Source organism: Drosophila miranda (genome assembly GCF_003369915.1).
Source record: "Drosophila miranda strain MSH22 chromosome Y unlocalized genomic scaffold, D.miranda_PacBio2.1 Contig_Y3_pilon, whole genome shotgun sequence".
NCBI lineage: Eukaryota > Metazoa > Arthropoda > Insecta > Diptera > Drosophilidae > Drosophila > Drosophila miranda.
Genome location: NW_022881625.1, coordinates 1487429 through 1506340, shown reverse-complemented (window position 1 = coordinate 1506340; position 18912 = coordinate 1487429). Strand labels below are relative to the sequence as shown.

Sequence of the window (18912 nt, the reverse complement as noted above, 5' to 3'; positions counted from 1 at the left end):
TCATCCGGTGCGAAACGGAGGTATGGACGACAGGGAGACCTCCAAGCATCGGCAACGCAAGCGCGGCATCGCCTCGTCCCTCTTTTCCTGGCCGAATCCAACCGATGCAACTCTAAGAAGAACGGCGGCGCATATGCTTCATTCTGTGGATGATATGAAACTCCTGGCTGATTTTAATATTATTTTATTTTCAGGTTTATGTTTTGTAGGTTTGGTGATCAAGTGTCAGGAATCCAGTTAGGTAATTTGTGTTGTTATATTTATTGGATTTTTAACCTTTGTTTTGACTGATTTTAATTATTTTCTATTTACAGGTTCGATTGGTCCATTGGGAGGTTTGCGTTGAGTTTGGTAAGTAAGTCTATTTGTGCTTTTCCTTTGGTTAATTTTAGCTACATTTTATTTGCAGGCTAAATTAATTTATTTAGAGGTTTGCGTTGAATTTGGTAAGTCAGTTTATTTCTGTTTTGGCTGATTTTGATTGTATTTTATTTGCAGGTTTTGATTGGTTTGTTTGGAAGCTAGCGTGGTAAGTAAATTAATTTGTGTTTTGACTGATTTTAATTGTATTTTATTTGCAGGTTCAATTGGTTATATTTGGAGGTTTGCGTTGTATTTGGTAAGCGAGTCTATTTATGTTTTGGCTGATTTTCATTGTGTTTTATTTGCAGGTTTTGATTGGTTTGTTTGGAAGCTAGCGTGGTAAGTAAATTAATTTGTGTTTTGACTGATTTTAATTGTATTTTATTTGCAGGTTCAATTGGTTTATTTGGAGGTTTGCGTTGAATTTGGTAAGCGAGTCTATATCTGTTTTGGCTGATTTTGATTGTATTTTATTTGCAGGTTTTGATTGGTTTGTTTGGAAGCTAGCGTGGTAAGTAAAGATAAAGAGAAAAAGGTAAACAATGCAGGTGCTTTGCGTGGAAAATAAGAGGAAATACACTAAATGAAAAGAGACAAGCACTTGCAGAAATAACAATACAGATAAGTAGTAGACTGGAGTGAAGACGACGGAAAAACAGGTAATAAAAGAGATACTACACTGGAACAAAGACGAGACAAAACAGGTACAATTGATTTACGTTTACAATATTACAATAAACATAACAATTTAAAATAATGTCTATATCTTTTTCTATAATTACAGGGAAGACAAGAAACAGCTGAGCATCGGCCGGCATAGCAAAACACAATGCTTGTAAAGACATTGCGTTGCATACCGGCCGACCCCGTCGTCCCCCCTGGTCGTCGAAATTGGCGTCATCCGAAGTCGTCAGAAGTAGGTGCAATTAGCACCTCCTCGTCGTCGTTGTGGCTGTGGCTGCCCTCTTGGAGAACCAGTGGCACTGGTCCGGCCACCAACTGTGGCGACACGGGTCCGGCCGCCAAAGTGAAATGGATGTGAGTGTGTGTGTGTTTTTTTTTTTTTTTTTTTTTTTTTTTTTGTTGTGTGACACAGGAAAGCTTCATGCCGACTCAGCCGAAGCCGAAGTGAGGGACTCTAACCGCTCTAAAACCAACCACACCTATCCCGGATCCCGGCGGTACTGTCGCGAGATATTACTTCGCCGGGGGAGATGCCCGTAGGGCTCTTCTCTTAATAATCTCCTTTATCCTTTATCTCCTTGCATTGCGTGCTCTTTCTTCGCGACGCAGTTTGGTAGCCATAGTTACGGCCATGAATCTAATCGAGGCCCAGTTTCCTTCCGACTCCAGCAGGCATTCTGCCAGGTTTGACACCGCTGGCATTCTTCCAAGCTTGTTGCTTAGATCCTCTCGTTCGTGCCGAAATCTTGGAGATTCGAAGAAGCAGTGCTCTGCGTCTTCGATGACCCCTGCGCAGACCACGCAGAAGGGGTCGTCCTCGTGCTTAAACTTATGCAGGTAGGCTTTAAAGCAACCGTGTCCTGTCAGCAGTTGTGTCAGGTGATACTCCACTTGTCCATGGCTACGGTTCAGCCAACTCTTCAGGTCTGGGATTAGCCTATGGGTCCATCGCCCTTTGCTGCTGTTATCCCACGAATCTTGCCATTGCAGGATTGTGCGCTGCCTTAAGGCACCTCTGGTGTCCTGGTCCGTAGTCCCCAGGGTTCGCTGTGCCCTGATTCCTGCGGCTTCTCTTGCCAGCAGATGGATGGGAATCATTCCTGCTACCACAAGTGCGGCGTCTTGGGATACCGTTCTGAATGCGCAACACACCCTCAGGGCACACAGCCTCTGGACTGCGTTGCATTCTCGGGCATATGTTTTATGCTTCATTGCATCAACCCATATTGGTGCAGCGTACATTAGCGTTGAGCCAACTACGCTCGCTAGTAGCTTTCGCCTTGGCTGTTTCGGGCCTCCGGTGTTGGCCATGATGCGGGATAGGGCCACTGCCGTCTTTCCTGCTTTGCTGCTTGCATACGCCATGTGATGCTTGAAGCTGAGTCTGTGGTCAATCATGACCCTCAGGTACTTCAGGCTTGGACTGGAGCTAATAGTGCAGTCTCCTACTCGGATCGTGGCCGTCTCCACTACTTTCCTGCTGCTTATGAGCACCGCCTCCGTTTCGTGGGTGGCTAATGAGAGATCCCTCCCTGATAGCCATGTTCTGGCTCTCTCTACCGCGTCGTTGCAGATTTCTTCCGCCGCTTCTTTCTGTTTTGCCACTACGACTATTGCTATGTCGTCGGCAAAGCCTATCACCGTGGCGCCCATTGGCATATCCATCTTGAGGATTCCATCATACATGATGTTCCACAGCAGCGGGCCGAGGACCGATCCTTGGGGAACTCCTCCAGTGATTTGGTGATCACGTGTCCCTTTATCCGTCTCATATATGAGAACTCGGTCTCTTAGGTAGTCCGCGATGATATTCTGCAGATACGGCGGTATTTGAAAGTTTCTCAATTCTTCTAGTATGCGGTCCCAATTGGCAGAGTTGAATGCATTTTGGACATCGAGTGTTGCCACTATGCAATACTCTTTGGTCCCGTACATCCATCGGGTGCCATCGATAGCTCGCTTTGCTATCTCACATACCTCGCCGATTGCGTCCACCGTGGACCTGCCTTTGCGAAACCCGTGCTGTCTCGGTGAGAGCTGACGCGTTACTGCCTTCTCCAGCCTGGTGTGGATTATGCGCTCGAGGATCTTACCCACTGTGTCGAGCATGCAGAGTGGTCTATAGGATGATGGCTCCTCGGTCGGCTTGTTCCCCTTGGGTAAGAGGACTAGCCGCTGTCGCTTCCATGGTCTGGGGAAGGTCCCTTCGGACATGCACGCATTGAATAAATCCACGTACATTTGTGGATTGGTCTCAATAGCCGTGCGGAGAACGGCATTTGGGACCCCATCAGGTCCTGGTGCTTTGCCGTTCTTGATCCGTTGTAGAGCTTCGAGGACTTCTGCTCCCGTGGTGGCTTCTATTTCAGGTGGCGGTATTCTATCCATCACCCTCTGGGCTGCCACTTTCTCTGGAAATAGGGTTTCTACTATGTTAACCAGCAGATCTGCACATATTGGCGACGGGGGACTGAACACTCGCAGTCTCTTCATTACCAGCCTGTATGCGTAGCCCCAAGGGTTCGCATCTGCGTCATCGCAGAGCTTTTCGAAGCATTTGCGCTTGTGTGGACGTTGACATGCAATGACTGCATCTTCCAAGAGGCGATGCAGTTACTGCACCGTCAAGTGGCCCGTGTGACACCAGCAGAAGGCTGTTACGCGCGGATCCCAGGCAAAACGCAGCCCTCCTCCCGCCCAACCGACCGAGGGGCGCTGCCGCATGACGCGCGGTGCGTAGCCGAACCAAACGCGAACATGCAAGAAAGATAGCTATTAGACTAACATTCGAGGAAAATTAGTACTAAACTTACTAAGAAACTAAGCATGCAATCAAAGTACAAATACCACTACAGTTACTAATTAATAGAAAGGTGTGTAAGGATTAATAATTTAATAAGAGGAAGAGAATTAGTGGTGGATATAATATGGTAGAGGGAATTATAATCCGAGCATAAGACCCTAAACGGTTCATGCAAGGAATAATTCGATCTACAAAGTGGAAGGAACAACGGTATAAAATTTCTAGTCAGTCTAATAGGAATCGTGAAGTTTATGCGGCTCAACAGATCAGGGCTGTCTATGTCACCCCTGATCAAGTTGTGCATAAATATCACACCAAGCATTTTTCTACGGTTAACTAAGGATGGGAGGTTTACTAATAGTAGTCTACTAGAGTAAGATGGGAGTCTTACACCCGCATCCCAGTTAAGGCCCCGCAGAGCAAAGAGTAAAAAGTTTTTCTGTACTGATTCTATACGGTCCTGGTGTACTTTGTACTGAGGGCACCATACACAGGAGCCGTATTCTAAGATCGGACGAACAAGCGAGGTATAGAGAGTCTTTGTTATATAGGGGTCGTCAAATTCCTTTGACCACCTCTTTATAAACCCAAGCACGCTCATGGCCTTATTTACCATGGTAGAAATGTGTTCGGAAAACTTTAACTTGGGGTCTAACATAACACCCAGATCATCCACCAGGGTAATTCTCTCAAGAGAACCACCAAATAGGGTGTAAGGAGCCAACAAAGGGCTAGAACGATGAAATGTCATAACTTTGCATTTCGAGGCATTAAGGTGTAACAAGTTTGCACAACACCATGACTGAAAGTTATTGAGATCGGATTGCAAGCGAGAATGAAATGAAATGTCCTTGTACTGGACACAGAGTTTAACATCATCCGCATACATAAGTACTCGAGAGTATGTTAATACTGAAGGTAAGTCATTAATAAAGAGTGTGAAGAGTAAGGGGCCTAGATGGCTGCCTTGTGGTACTCCCGAAGAAACCTTTACTGGGAAAGAGAGGGAGTTTTTGAAGAGGACTCTTTGAGACCTAGAACAAAGATAGCTAGAAATCCATCTCAGGAGGTTGGGCGGAAACCCTAAAAGGTCAAGTTTATGCGCTAAAAGGGAATGGTTTACAGAGTCGAATGCTTTACTAAAGTCGGTGTAAATAACATCCGTCTGTAAGTTACCTTGAAAGCCTTTAATAATGAAAGAGGTAAACTCTAACAAGTTCGTGGTGGTTGATCGCCGCCTTATAAATCCATGCTGAGTTGGAGATATAAGTGACTTGCAGAGATGTTGCAAGTGCGGAGTTAAAACCCTCTCAAACATTTTAGGAATAGCGGATAACTTTGCTATACCTCTATAATTTTTTGCATCAGACTTGCTACCTTTTTTATGGAGAGGAATTATAAACGATTCCTTCCAGATCGGGGGGAAGCAAGAAGAATCAATGGATAGGGTGAATAGTTTAAGCAAAGGTCCACACAGAGCCTCGGCGCAGTACCTGAGTACACAACCTGGAACCCCGTCTGGACCCGGTGAAAACACCGGCTTAACTAGTCGAAGATCATGAAGTAGGGAACATTCATTTAACAAGGGACTGAAAATGCCGTTCGACCTCGGTAAACCGTATGGGTACGGATGACCAGAGTAGCTTTCCTCAGAATAGGTGGTTTGGAAGAATTGGGCAAAAAGATCGGCAATTGCCTGATCATTATTTGCCGACGTATTACAAAATGATAGCGAGGATGGGTGTGCGGACGTTCTACGCTTACTGTTTACGAAGCTGTAAAACTGTTTAGGGTCCTGAGAAAAACGTATCCTGCATCGAGATAGGTAGTTCTTATAGCATTGAGCATTAAGAACTGAAAAGTTTGACCGAGCTAATACATAGCGAGAGTGAGAAGTAGGAGAACCCACTTCTTGAAATTTTTTATAAAGTCTTGATTTTAAGTTTTTTAGACTGGATAACTCTTTGGTAAACCAAGGGGGTTTTCCAGATCTAGTCGGACAAGAAAGCGGGACACAAGAATCGAAAAATGTGCCAAGAGCATTGTAAAAAATGTTTGTGCCTTTTATGATATCAGTGCACAAGTACAAAGCGGACCAATCAAAATCCCTAATGAGGTTATTAAGCTTCGCAAACTCGGCTTTACGAAAGCAGCGGACACGTTCGGGCAGCCTACTCGACCGATCCAATACAGTTGGTCCTATATCTAGCGACACCTCGAAAGTAGGGTGGTAGGCGTCTTCAGGTATAGTGAGCGGAAGGGCTCGGGTTAACAACACTATGGTCGGATCCGATACAAAGCACAGATCAAGCAATCGACCCAAGGAATTATTCACATGGTTGACTTGAGACAGGGATAGGTCAAGCAAGCCGTCAACAAAGTCATGTCGTGACATGGGCACTAGGATACTAGACTCGTTTACCGAAGACCAAACAGTTCCTGGCAAGTTGAAGTCACCAAGAACTATCATACGATCTTTATCAGATAGCGAGGAAGAAACAGCGGTTAAAGCGGACAAGTGCTGCTCATAAATTGAAATATCCGAAGAAGGTGGGATATACGAGCAAGTAATGAATATAGCGAAAGCGGGAAGAATCAGTCTTACACACAGGAATTCCAGTTCCTGTTGAACTTGGACTGTGAAGTGTTCCGACGTGAAGTAAGAGTCCACTGCAATTAGAACCCCCCCTGCCCGTCGAGACGAACGGTCCTTTCTAAAAGTTGTGTACCGACCTGCCAAAACCTCGGAACTAAGAATGTCCGGCTTTAACCAGGTTTCAGTAAACACAATAACGTGGGAAGCAAATGCAACACTATCCCGGAAAAGAATGCTGAGCTTACTACGCAAGCCTCTTACATTCTGATAGGTTACTAAAAGAGAAGTTAGTTTTTTGGAAAGGTGGAAGCAAGACGGGAAGTTGAGGAAGAGGAAGTTGAGGTTGAGGTTGAGGGTGGCACACTGGAAAGGTTTGGAAGGGATATGGGGGGCCTATTCTTCTTCTTAGCCTTAAACTCCTTCACCACCAAATGCTCCGGCCAAAATTTGGCGGAGCAAATGGTGTCAAATTGAGTTGGGGAGATGCTTATCTTAAACGAGGCTATCTCCCTGGCATAAGAGAAGTTAAATTTCTCCACCTTTAAACCCACGGCTTTTATTTTGCTTTGAATAAAAGCAATTACATCATTAGATGTGAGGTCAGGGGCCAGCCGTGAAACAAAAACTTGTCGTTTTGGTGGGACTCCCACCAGTGGTTTAGTCACCACAGGCCTAGTACCTGTGGTGGCAATATCCGGAGGTCCGGAACGTCTATTTACTGGTGGGATCGGTATAGACGGGACAACTAGCGAACTTGCGGACACCACGGACACGGACGCTGCAGACGTACTTGGCTGCACATTCTCCGAGGCGATGAATTCGGCTACCGAATCTGCGTCGCCAGCAGCTGTCGTTGCCCTTGGAGTGGCAAACGAGATCAACTGCTGCACACTTGGAGTGGTCGGAGTCAGTTTTTCGGCGGCGCACGGCTGAGTGACGGTTGGCAATTGCAGATCCCGCGGAGTGACCTTTTTGCGCCTCGGAGACTCATTCAGCAGTTTTAAACCGCTAAACTGAGCCTCCATGGCTAGGAGCCGATCGTATTGGTTTTTAAAACCAACGGTCAGCTCCTTAAAGCCACTCCGCGTCTGCCTCATGAAAGCCACCATGTCTTTCTCCACCGCACGGCATGCCTCGCAACTGTAATGCAAGCCATTACGTTTGGCTATGGCATCACTCACGAGGCCAGAAAATCCAGCGCATTTTGCGTGCACTACGCTGTCGCAGAGCCAGCAGGGGACATTCGGCTGATCGTGGGTGATCTGCTTCTTACAGCTTTTTTTGGCACAGACCACAGCGTATTCCATTTTATTTTATTATTTATTTATATATATACTATTGTTTGCAAAACAAATTGGTATCAGACCAATGTGCCAGACAACGCTCAAAGCGGAATTGGTAAAAAAAAGAGAGCAGAGTGGAGAGCGGTTATAGCGAGAGCTACTAAGCAGAGAGCGCTATTGCTCAGAAAGTTTAAAGAGCGAGAGAGAAAGAACAGTTATTGAAGTTGAGGTGATAGCGAGAGAGTGATAAAACAACAAAAGCTACCAGACGAGAGCGGACTGCAATGCAATGTAATGCGTACTCACTCACTGCAACAACACAAACACAAGCACAAGCCGACGCCGAAAAATAAAAAGTTAAATAATGTTTTAACACAAATCAAAAGGCATGCACTCGCGTAATAGAATAGATTTCCAGATTGTCGTCTGGTTAGGAAGTAAATTTAGAATTTAGTTAGGAAAACACCGGCTGTTTATTCAAAACAAAAGGAAAAAATGCGGAGCGCAAAACAAAAACACGTCTGATCACTACGAAAGACACGAATGGCATCCTTGATCTGCCTCTTCAAGCAGCGTCTGCTTTCTTTATATTCTCCTTGGAGCCTCTCGAATTTCGGGGAACCTCTCGAACGCTGGTATAGTCGTCTTTTCCGCTGGCACTCCTGCCTGGCGCTACCTATTGCAGCGTTCCACCAATACGTTGGCCTGCGGTTGTTCAGGCTTCTTCTTTTCCTTAGCATGGAGGCATCACATGCTTCCAGCGTATGTATAGCCAGTTGGCTTGCTCTCTCGTCAGCCGTACCGTTGGTCTCGTAGTCCTCAAACATGGCCCGGACCATATCCGGCTCTAGCGTTTCGGTCTTATAACCGATCTGCTTACCAATGAACGGGTTAGGTGCGCCCGTTTCCTGGATTTCACATATGAGGGCTTGGTGGTCACTCCCGGTGTATAAGCCACTAACTTCCCACGTTGTCCTGCGGCTGAGGCTGCTGCTCCCCCGTTCCAGCTCTGCCGAACGTCTGCTGTGTGCCTGTGTTCAGCAGTACGGCATCCAACGTCGAAAAGCATTCTAAGAGCGCCTGTCCCCTTGGGTTCGTTCTCGGGCATCCCCACTCCGTCGCCCAAGCGTTGAAATCGCAGGCTATGAGCGTAGGGTGTTTCTCCCGCGCATCTTCAGCAATCCTTTCCAGTGCCTGCGTCGCCTGCTGTAGGCTGAGGCTCGGGGGCAGGTAGCAGCTATATATGTGCACTCCATTTATCCGGGCTCTGGCGAATCCGTCTCCGACGTACGTTTGCAGTAGTTGCTGTGTGGGACTCGCACAGCTCCATATCGCTGCCTTCTTGCTCGAGTCAGCAATCCACTCTCCCGAGTTGCGATTCCGGTATTGCTCGCTTATGACTGCTACATCAATACGGTGCTCCCTTATGGTCTGGTCCAGCAGCTGCTGTGCCATCTCGCAGTGGTTGAGGTTTAGTTGGATGATTTTCATCTATCCTTCATTTGCTGCATCGCCTTTTGGTACTGCGGGCACCTCGAACTCGTCGTTTGGTGCTTCGGGTCCTTCACCCGGTGGCGCTTGCAAAGAATGCAACTTGGTGCGTCTTTGCAATCTTTGGCCTGGTGGTCGGCTCCTGCGCAATTGTAGCAGCACTTCGTGAAGTCTTGGCTGCTCTTACAATTAGGCGCGATGTGGCCAAATTCCATGCACTTGTAGCATCTTCGGGGAGTTGACTTGGGTCGTATTCTGCAATACCCCCACCCCAGGCGAATTCTTCCTTTCTCCAGGAGGGGCTTTGCTATAGCCGGTGGAACTTTCAGAGTCAGGGTCTGCGTGCTCCTATAGGCTGGTCTGATGGAGATGGCTGCGGCCTCGCAGATTTCCACCCCTGCCTGCGCTTTGAGTTCCGCTAGGACTTCCTCTTGGGTGGACACTTCGTCTATGTCCCTTACCTCCAAGATGACAGTTTCGGTAAGACTCCTTACTTCAACCGTGCTTCCTAGCGCTTCCTTGACTGCTGCCTGCATCTCGTGGGTTCTCGGGTCCGCCGATTTTTCCAGCATCAGCAACAGCTCTCCTTTTGCCGTGCGTCGCACCCCTTGCACCGATTGCTCTAGCTTGACCTTCCTTAGAATGTCTGCATATGAGACAGTGCTGGTGGCGGCGATGACTATTGCATCGCTGCGTGGCGGTCTTGGTCGTTGCTGCTGCTTTGGCTTTGGCCTTTGCCTAGCTACGACCTTCACCCACCCCACCTCCCGATCCTTTGGGGCGTCCTCCGGTCCCTTGCGAGCTACGGCGTCCCTCATTTGGCCTTCCTGCGGCTTCTTCTCCGTTTTTTTTTACTTTTTGGGTCCATGTTTTGGCTTCTTCGGCCTTGGGGACGGGGACGGGGACGGGTGGGTGGTGTTCCTGGGCTCTGGCCGTGCCCTCTTTCCCGCCCTCTCCGTCACTGCCGGCTGTGTAACCTTGGCTACAGCCTGCTCCGCAGAGATCGCCTGCCAGCACGATTCCAACTCTCGCTGCAGATATTCGATCTCATCCACCAGATCCCTCATTGGGTTCGTGATGGACCTCTTTGGGAGCACCATCAGCTTCCTCAACTCTCTGGCCTTTTGGCCCAAGCCCCCCAAATGCGCCATGGCCCTCTCCTTCTGGTCTGCTTGCTCCTCTTGGGGGCGCTGCAGCGTTGGAGGAGAGCATCTTGCGCGCTCCTCCACTGCTTCCGCCAGCTGGTTTGGCGATCGCGCCAGAGCATTTTTCCGGCGAAAGGGATACTCCTCATCCCAGGCGAATGAGCTTGTCAGTGGAGTGCTGCAAGCCGCAGCTTGTTCCCGCTGATCGCTCATCTCCGATCTGGCCGTTGATCTGGCAACTCCGGTTGCTGTGGCCGCGCCCTCTATTGGCCAGACGCTGTCGTTTTCCAGCACTTAGCTGTCAGTCAGCTGTTCTTCCGTCGTTATCCAACACCACTTGCGGTGTGCTTGGCCAATTTTGCCCAAAAACAAAAAGAAGGCAGCAACCAACAAGTGGCGCCAAGAATCACAGCGAAGAAGAATAGGAAAACAGGCACTTACCTGCTGTTCCTCCCCCCCCCCCCCCCCCCCCTTCGGCCTAGGGCTCGACGGCGTCCCACTGGGATTTCGGCCAGTACTATTGGCCAGGTGGCCGCTTCTCTGCTTGCGGACTTGCGTTCCGCGCAGGTAAGTAACGCAGCACTACTATGGCTCGCGCTAACTACTCTTTGCCTCTTTTCCAGGCTAACTTCCGACGTTTTCCACTGAATTATACGGAACGATTTAAAAACACGACCGCACTCACTAGAATACACAATGTGCCTCATCTGTGAGTGTGTGTGTGTGCGTCGGCAATTGTGGCCCTAATGTAGAGCGAGTGGCACTGGTCCGGCCACCAGCTGGGAGCCAGGAGTAGATGGCACACATTTTACTGTGGCGACACGGGTCCGGCCGCCAAAGTGAAATGGATGTGAGTGTGTGTGTGCGTCGGCAATTGTGGCCCTAATGTAGAGCGAGTGGCACTGGTCCGGCCACCAGCTGTGGGCAATGGCGGACAACGACACACCTACTCGAACGGCACAGGTCCGGCCGCCCAAGTGTAATTTTTTTTTTTTTTTTAAATTCCATTTAATTGCTTGTATTTACAACTTATTTTATACTTAAAGCAAACTATAATAAAGGTTAGGCTATGAAGCCCAACATGTGTGGTACGGCCGTGAAGCAATGCTTCACACATGTGCAGGCTTCGTTTAGACTAACTGGACTCTTGTCTGGTGCTCAACAGCGCGCAGTTCCCTCATAATGGTCGCCGCGAAGCAGCTCGTCGCCTCCCAGTTTTCCGGGGACAGGAGCATGCACGGCACCAAGCTCTGCTTGACTACGGCTCAACCCAGCGCTTCTTCTAGCCGCTGGCGCTGCGCTGCGAACCTGCCACACGAAAATATCGCATGCTCGGCATCCTCCTCCACGTAGTGCCCGCACCAAGAGCATTCTGCGGAGTCCGCGTGCCCGAAGCGATGAAGGTAGCTTCGGAAGCAGCCATGACCACTGAGGAGCTGAGTCAGGTAAAAGTTGACCTGCCCGTGCTTCCTGCTTACCCACGCGTCGATGGACGGGATAAGCTGGTGGGTCCAACGCCCCTTAGTGGTCGTGTCCCAGCGCTGTTGCCACCTTCTGAGACTCTCCTGTTTGCACGCCATGCGTACCTGCCTTTTCGCCGCCGCGTCCATTCCTCTGCCATGTGTTTCCTGGTAGTATGTGGACCGTTCATCCGCCAGGAATTCCAGGGGTGCTATGCCCGCGATCACGTGTGCTGCCTCGTCCGAGACCGTTCGGAAGGCACTGGTGATCCGAATCGAAGAGAGGCGGTGCGTGGCTGCCAGACCCCGTGCGTAGCTCGCTGTTCGAAGGGCCTTTGCCCAGATTGGCGCCGCATATAGCATCACCGATCTCGTGACACTCGTTAGCAGTTGTCGCCGCCATTGCTTTGGTCCTCGGGTGTTCAGCATTAGCCTCGAGAGCGCACAGTTGGTGGTCGCCGCCTTCGTGCCCATGTAGGCCAAGTGCTCCCGAAAGCAGAGACGTGTGTCCACCAGGACACCAAGGTATTTGATAGCGCGCTTAGACGAAACCGGGGTACCTGCCACTGAGATGTTGGCCGTCTCGACTTTCTTCCGGCTGGATACTAGCACTGCCTCTGTTTTGTGGGGTGCGAGTTCGAGCCCGACCAGGTCCAGCCACTGTTGAATGCGCGCTATCGTTTGGTTGCAGGTCGTTTCCACGACGGACAGGTCTTTTGCCACCACTAGGACAGCCACATCGTCTGCAAAACCCACCATGTGTACTCCGTGGGGGAGGCTGAGTCGCAAGATGCCGTCATACATTGCGTTCCACAGAGTGGGGCCTAGCACTGAACCCTGCGGGACGCCTGCCGATACCTCGTATTCCTCCGTGCCAGCCTGCGTGTCGTACAAAAGCAGCCTTCTCTCAAAGTAGCTTTGTACCATCCGCTGCAGGTACCTGGGTGTGTCGAAACTCTCCAGCGCCCTTAGGATGCAGCTCCACCTCGCCGTGTTGAACGCGTTCTTAATGTCTAGGGTGACTACTAGGCAGTACTCTTTCCCGCCGCCTTTCCACCTAGTGCCGGCAATTGCACCGGAGGCAATGTCCACCACCTTACGAACGGCGTCTATCGTGGATCGGGCCTTGCGAAAGCCGTATTGGTGCGGTGAGAGGTCGCCAGCCTCCGCGATGGAGCGTTCCAGTCGCGCGCAGACCACCTTCTCAAGCAGTTTACCCGCGGTGTCGATCAGGCAGATAGGCCTATACGACGACGCTGTCCCCGGCGGCTTGCCTGGCTTGGGAATAAGCACCAGCTTCTGTATTTTCCACCTCACAGGGAACACTCCTTCCCGAAGGCACTGATTTAGCAGCTTCGCAAAGATGTCCGGACGCGTGGAGAGGGCGAGCAAGAGGGCTCTGTTCGGGATAGAGTCCGGCCCAGGAGCCTTGTTCGGGCTGATGCTCCTGGCTGCGCTTTCGACTTCCTCGAGTGACACCTCCTCGATGTGTGCCTGACTGTGCGGCTGCAGTGTGAGGCAACGGACATCCCCGATGTGGTCAGCCCTGTGCGGAAAGAGTTCCTCCACGATAGATCTTGTCGTGTCGGGGTCCGATGGGGGTGCCTGCCTCTTGGCGCAAAGTTTGTTCGTCACCAACTTGTACGCCCTTCCCCATGGGTCCTGCTCCGCAGAGTCGCATAGCTTGAGAAAGCACTGGCGCTTGCTATCCCTAATGGCCGCCTTGAGGGCCCTTCTGCAGTCCCTGAACGTGGATTGCCATTGCGGAAAGGCAGTGCTTCCGCGCGAGCGCTGGTAGCGGCGTCGAGCTTGGTTGCATTCCCGGCGTAGCGCGGCAATGTCCTCGTTCCACCAGAACACAGGTTGGTGGTGGCGACCGTAGTGCTTCCTCTGCGCCATGGTGGCATTGCATGCTGCCTCCAGATGCTCCATGACATGGTTGGCCATGCATTCAGCATTTCCATTCGCCGTGAGGTTGGACATAAGCTCCATGAACAGGGCCGTATTGAGCGTTTCGGCGCGATAGCATCTCCATCTGGGCGCAGCTGTCTCTACGCTACACGTCTGTTGGCCTGTGTCCCATATAATTGCCCTGTGGTCGCTCCCTGTGTAGATGTTGCTGATGCTCCAGCCCGATGAATTAAAAAGTGAGCTGCTGACAAATGTAAGGTCGATGACCGATCCTGTTCCTGCTCTGGAGAAGGTATGCTGGTTTCCCTCGTTGAGGAGCGCGATGTCCAGGGGCGCAATGATCTCCAGCAGAGCTCTACCTCTCGCATTCGTCGCCACGCTTCCCCACTCCTCAGCCCACGCGTTGAAGTCCCCTCCAATGGCTATTGGGTGACGTCCTCTAGCATCAGCCGCTAGGTTGTCTAGAGTACCTGCGAACTCGGAGAGCGTCAGGCTTGGGGCAAGGTAGACGCTGTATATCCACACACCTCCGACCTTGGCGCGCACAAACCCAGCAGCAGCGCTTGAGAGGGAAAGCTGCAATGGCGTGGCCCCGCATAGCCATATCGCGGCCTTTTTGGTGGCATCCAAGATGAACCCAGGGGACTCCCTAGTTTGATATGGCTCGCTGAGGATGGCGAGGTCAATTGCCAATTCTCTTATGGATTGGCTCAGCAGGTCTTGAGCCGCAGCGCAGTGGTTGAGGTTGAGCTGCATAACCTTCATTATTGGGCCGGCAAGCTGGGCACGCTCCTGGCTGCTGGACATCTCCTGCTACCCGCATAATGGTTCGTCTCATTGCTGTTGTTAGCGGTGCAGATGAAACACCGCGGATCGCTTTGACAGGTTGCCGCCTTGTGCCCGTTCACGCCGCATCTGAGGCAGCATCCGGTGCGATCCACCGCGCTCTTGCACCTGATTGCTAGATGCCCAAACTCCAGACACCTGTAGCATCGTCGTTGAGCTGTCCGCTCCCGGATCCTACAGCTTGTCCATCCGACTTTAAGTTTCCCCACCATGAGTAGGGCTCTTGCCTGCACGGGCGGCAGGCACACAACTGCCAGTTGCGTACCAGCGAACGATGGCCTCAGACTTTTAATGGCGCTGGTGTCCACGCTGGGGGCGTCTATCGATGCAGCTATCGCTGCTGCGATGTCCTCCTTCTCGACCAGGCTGTCGAGATCCCTGACCTCCACGCAGAGTTCTTCTGACACCGCCCTGATGCCCGTCTGCAGTCCCAGTGCCGCGCTGATATCCTCCTTGAGCTTAGCTGTGTTGCTTTTGCTCGCGCCGTTGAGCTCGAGCAGCAGCTCGCCCTTTGCCGTCCTCCGGATTCTGTTAACATTATCCCCTACCTCCTGAAGCTTGCCATCCTGGCGCCTGGTGACCATACGGAGGATGTCGCTATAGCTAAGCTCGCCCTGGGGTTGAATAATTATTGCGTCTGGCCTTGGCTCGCGCTCACGGGGCTCCCTTTTTTTCCTTACCCTAGGGCCCACCTGCTGCCACTTGAGCTGTTTCTTAGCGGCTGGGGTGGCACCATGGTCCACTGTACCCGAGGGGGTTAGTTCATCCTGGGACTGCGCCGGCGGTTTGAGCTGGGTCGACGCCTGTTGAAGCTTTGTGCCTCTCTGCCTCTTTGTGGGCTCCGCAGCCATTTGAGGCGACTCGCGCAGCCTCTTTGAGCCGGTGTGTGGCGGCTTCGCAGCTGTTTGGGTACCAGTGGTGGCGGTCTCAATTGTCCTGGTGTGCAGCTTCTCGAAATTCTTGACCACCAGGGCCTGAAGGGTTACCACTCTCAGGGCTAAATCTTTCATCACGTTGTCCACATGCCGCTGGTCGTTCATCCTCTTGACCAGCTCATTGGCCCGAGTACCCAGGTTTTTTAGCAGCTCTAATGGGTCAGAGTGCGGTCGCTCCTTCTCTTTGCCATCCGGGCCGGGCTTGAACATGCTCGATCCCTGAGCTTTCGCAGGTGCTGACGGTGGTGGGGATCTGGTAAGGGCGTTGCGCCTACCAAAGACTGCGTCCTCAGTCATCTTCTCTATCTGTGTGTTTGGTGTGTGAGGGGTGTTTTCCATGTGAAAAGAATCTCCACTCGAGTTCGTTATTCCTGGCCGCAGTACGTAGTCACCGTGGTGATCCCATGGGTGTCTTTCCGTGGAGTGAGGTCCATGCGAGGGTTGACCCTGGGCCTTATGAGCACCAGGGTTCAGAGCCAGATCGGTGCTAGTTGGGATATGAATCAACCAAGCCTACGCAACCACCATAGTGGGACGGCCAGGAAGCGTTAAACGAGGCCTGCCAAGGTTTTAACGAGACGGGGGCGGTGGAGACATTAACCTATGAGCCATTTCAACAGGGGTTCAGCCTGCCTACTCAGGTCATAGAATGCCGACGCCGTCAGCCCACAGTCTAATGTACGTAAGGGGGGTTCCAGTGGGTCGTACGTAACACCTTACTGGTCTCGGTGTTACGGGCGGTATAGTACCTACCAAGGCGCCTATGGCACCGATGGGTCCACTATAAAGGCTTATCCTGGGCATCCCGCGATGGCCGGGAATTTCATCCAGACGATAGTCGCTGGGGTTATACCGCCGCTTCTCGGTATCCAGCACCCCGTTAGAGGGTACGCCGCCGTAGCGCTGGGGTTGGCAGGAGGACAGCTCCGGGACCCGTTGTGTACCCGATGGCCTCAGAAAGCGCCGATGTGCAGTGTGAGCCTCTAAATATCCCCATCAGTTCCACTTTGCCACATCCTATAGACCCGTGGTGAGGGGGCCGAAAAGTCGTGGTATACTTCTAGGATGTATGATGCAGCGCCATCTGCCGGTGCTCGTCTTCCTCTACGTGCTACGTAGCAGCACCCTCTGACGGTGGGACACGCCTGCGATGAGTAGGCTATCGCCGTCTTGTAGCCCTGGTCAGCAGCTGTTGCTCTGATCAGACCTACAGAAAAACGTGGAGCTCATCCTAAAGAAGCTGGGGCAACTGGTGCATTATGTCGGGCCTTAAAACGGCCAACCGCATACTCGCGCGGTGCAGGCAACTCAGTTGCCTGACATGGCAACTCCGTCGCCATCCATCTTGGGCCGGTGAGAGGAGGAGAGAAACTCACCCCGGGAGCTTCGTGAGTGTTATGAGTGCGTTGGAGTTTGAGTGACAAACCCCAAATTAATTTAGCCATGGCAGATTGCTTTAAAATCCTGATTGACGACCTTCTTGGGGTTGGACACGGTCTGCTCGGGCCAGGAGTCCAGAGTAAAGCTCAGTAGGCATCGCGCCCATAGGGTAAGTATGGGTGGATGTACGCTCGCTTACCGTTGATCACTCTCTCTTTGAGTTATAGCCAGTCACTTCACTCAGTGGCTGCTACCGCCGACTCGGAAGAAAAGAACCACCAGCCTGGATCGGAGGCGGGCGCGACGAGGAGGAGCTCGACCAGCCCTGATAGCCAGAACGGTACCTCGTCAGCCCAGGGCCTATTCCAGCCCCGGCGCCCAAGTGTAATGGATGTTTGTGTGTGTGTGCGTCGGCAATTGTGGCCCTAATGTAGAGCGAGTGGCACTGGTCCGGCCACCAGCTGTGGGCAATGGCGGACAACGACACACATAACTCGAACGGCACAGGTCCGGCCGCCCAAGTGTAATGGATGTGAGTGTGTGTGTGCGTCGGCAATTGTGGCCCTAATGTAGAGCAAGTGGCACTGGTCCGGCCACCAGCTGTGGGCAATGGCGGACAACGACACACATAACTCGAACGGCACAGGTCCGGCCGCCCAAGTGTAATGGATGTTTGTGTGTGTGTGTGTATTTCCATTCCAGGTACACATGGCACTCTGAATGCTTTGATGGCGGCAGCGTCCGTTGTTCATTTTTGTTGTGGCATGCGAGTGATATGCATTTGTCATTTAATCCAATGCAGTGGCAGAGATGTGTCCAATTAGTACACAGCGTTCCAGGATATCTGGTTGTCAAGATGGTACCTCATGTTGCGGGCGTAGGCCCTAATGTCATCCATGGAGTCGTCATCTGCCCACATCTCATCGTCATCATTTTCTTCATCCATTTCAGGATCCGTCTCTGGAATGGCGGCTGGCGTTGGCCCTAACGTTTTTTGTGGTGGCTCTGATCGTGGTGGTTTCTTTGACCGCCTGGCTGCTGGAGCTGGGGCAACCACTGTTGCTGCTGCCATTGTTGGTGGATTTTCCGATGTTTCTGGAACTGCTGGAGTTGCCGTCACTGCCTGGGATTGGATGAGCGAGGTGAGTAGTGACATCATCACTTCCAGCCTCTTTTCCAATCGCGTCATCCTCTGCGTATTCTCCAACAGTGCCTGGCTGCAGGATCCCTCCAAAGATTGGCGTTTCGGCTGCATCTTCTGCCGGGAGCGGTTGTTGGCAAGCTGCTGCTGCTGCTGCTGTCGCTGTTGTTGTTCGCGCTGCGGCTGCTGTTGCAGCTGCTGTAGCTGCTGCTGTTGTGGTGCCTGGGAATGGCTCAATGGCTGCTCTGGACGTCGTCGCCCAGTGCGTGGGCCAGAGGCAGCAGGCGTCTGTTTTTTTGTCTGTATTGGCTGCTGCTGCTTCTGCTGATGTTGTTGTCCTCTTCGTCGCCCAGGAGAGGAGACATTGAGTGGCGTCCATGCTGCCTGCTGCTGCTGCTGTCCGCGCCAGGGATTGGCTGGCGTTTGAGCTGGCTGTTGCTGCTGCTGCTGTCGGCGCCCTGGATGTGCTGGTGTTGTTTTTGCTGGTGGCTGCTGCTCTGGCAATGGCTGCAGAAGCGAGCTGCGCTTGCGACGCAACTCCTGCATGGCCACTCGGTGCGACAGAAGGCGGCCCCTTGCTGCCTTGAATGCCGGACATCCCTTGTAGGCGCTGATGTGGGCGCCCTGGCAATTGGCGCATTTAGGGGCGTCTGCCCTTGGCTTGGCACATGCCGTGGCACCCGCACACTTCATACAGACGAATGAACGCCTGCAGTAGGTGCGGGTGTACCCAAAAGCCTGACATCTGTGGCACTGGGCTGGGTCCACCGGCTTTGCCTGCCTCTCAACGATCACTAACTGGTTGCCCAGCTGGGTTAATTGGAGGACATCGTGGTGGCTTTCATCCGGCTTGGGGGCTATCTCCAACTCGAAC

General features: G+C 51.8%; 1 long non-coding RNA gene across 3 annotated transcripts; it reads left to right on the top strand.

Moving 5' to 3' along the window:
- The first annotated feature begins 16718 nt into the window (after positions 1-16718).
- LOC117194502 lies at positions 16719-17268 on the top strand. Of its 3 annotated transcripts, none has more exons than XR_004474852.1 (3): positions 16719-16918; positions 16959-17066; positions 17125-17268. It is a non-coding gene; the product is annotated as an uncharacterized LOC117194502 (long non-coding RNA). The 3 variants fall into 3 exon arrangements; XR_004474854.1 differs by having other exon boundaries at positions 16720-16905; positions 16968-17066; XR_004474853.1 differs by having other exon boundaries at positions 16720-16905.
- The last annotated feature ends 1644 nt before the right edge of the window (positions 17269-18912 follow it).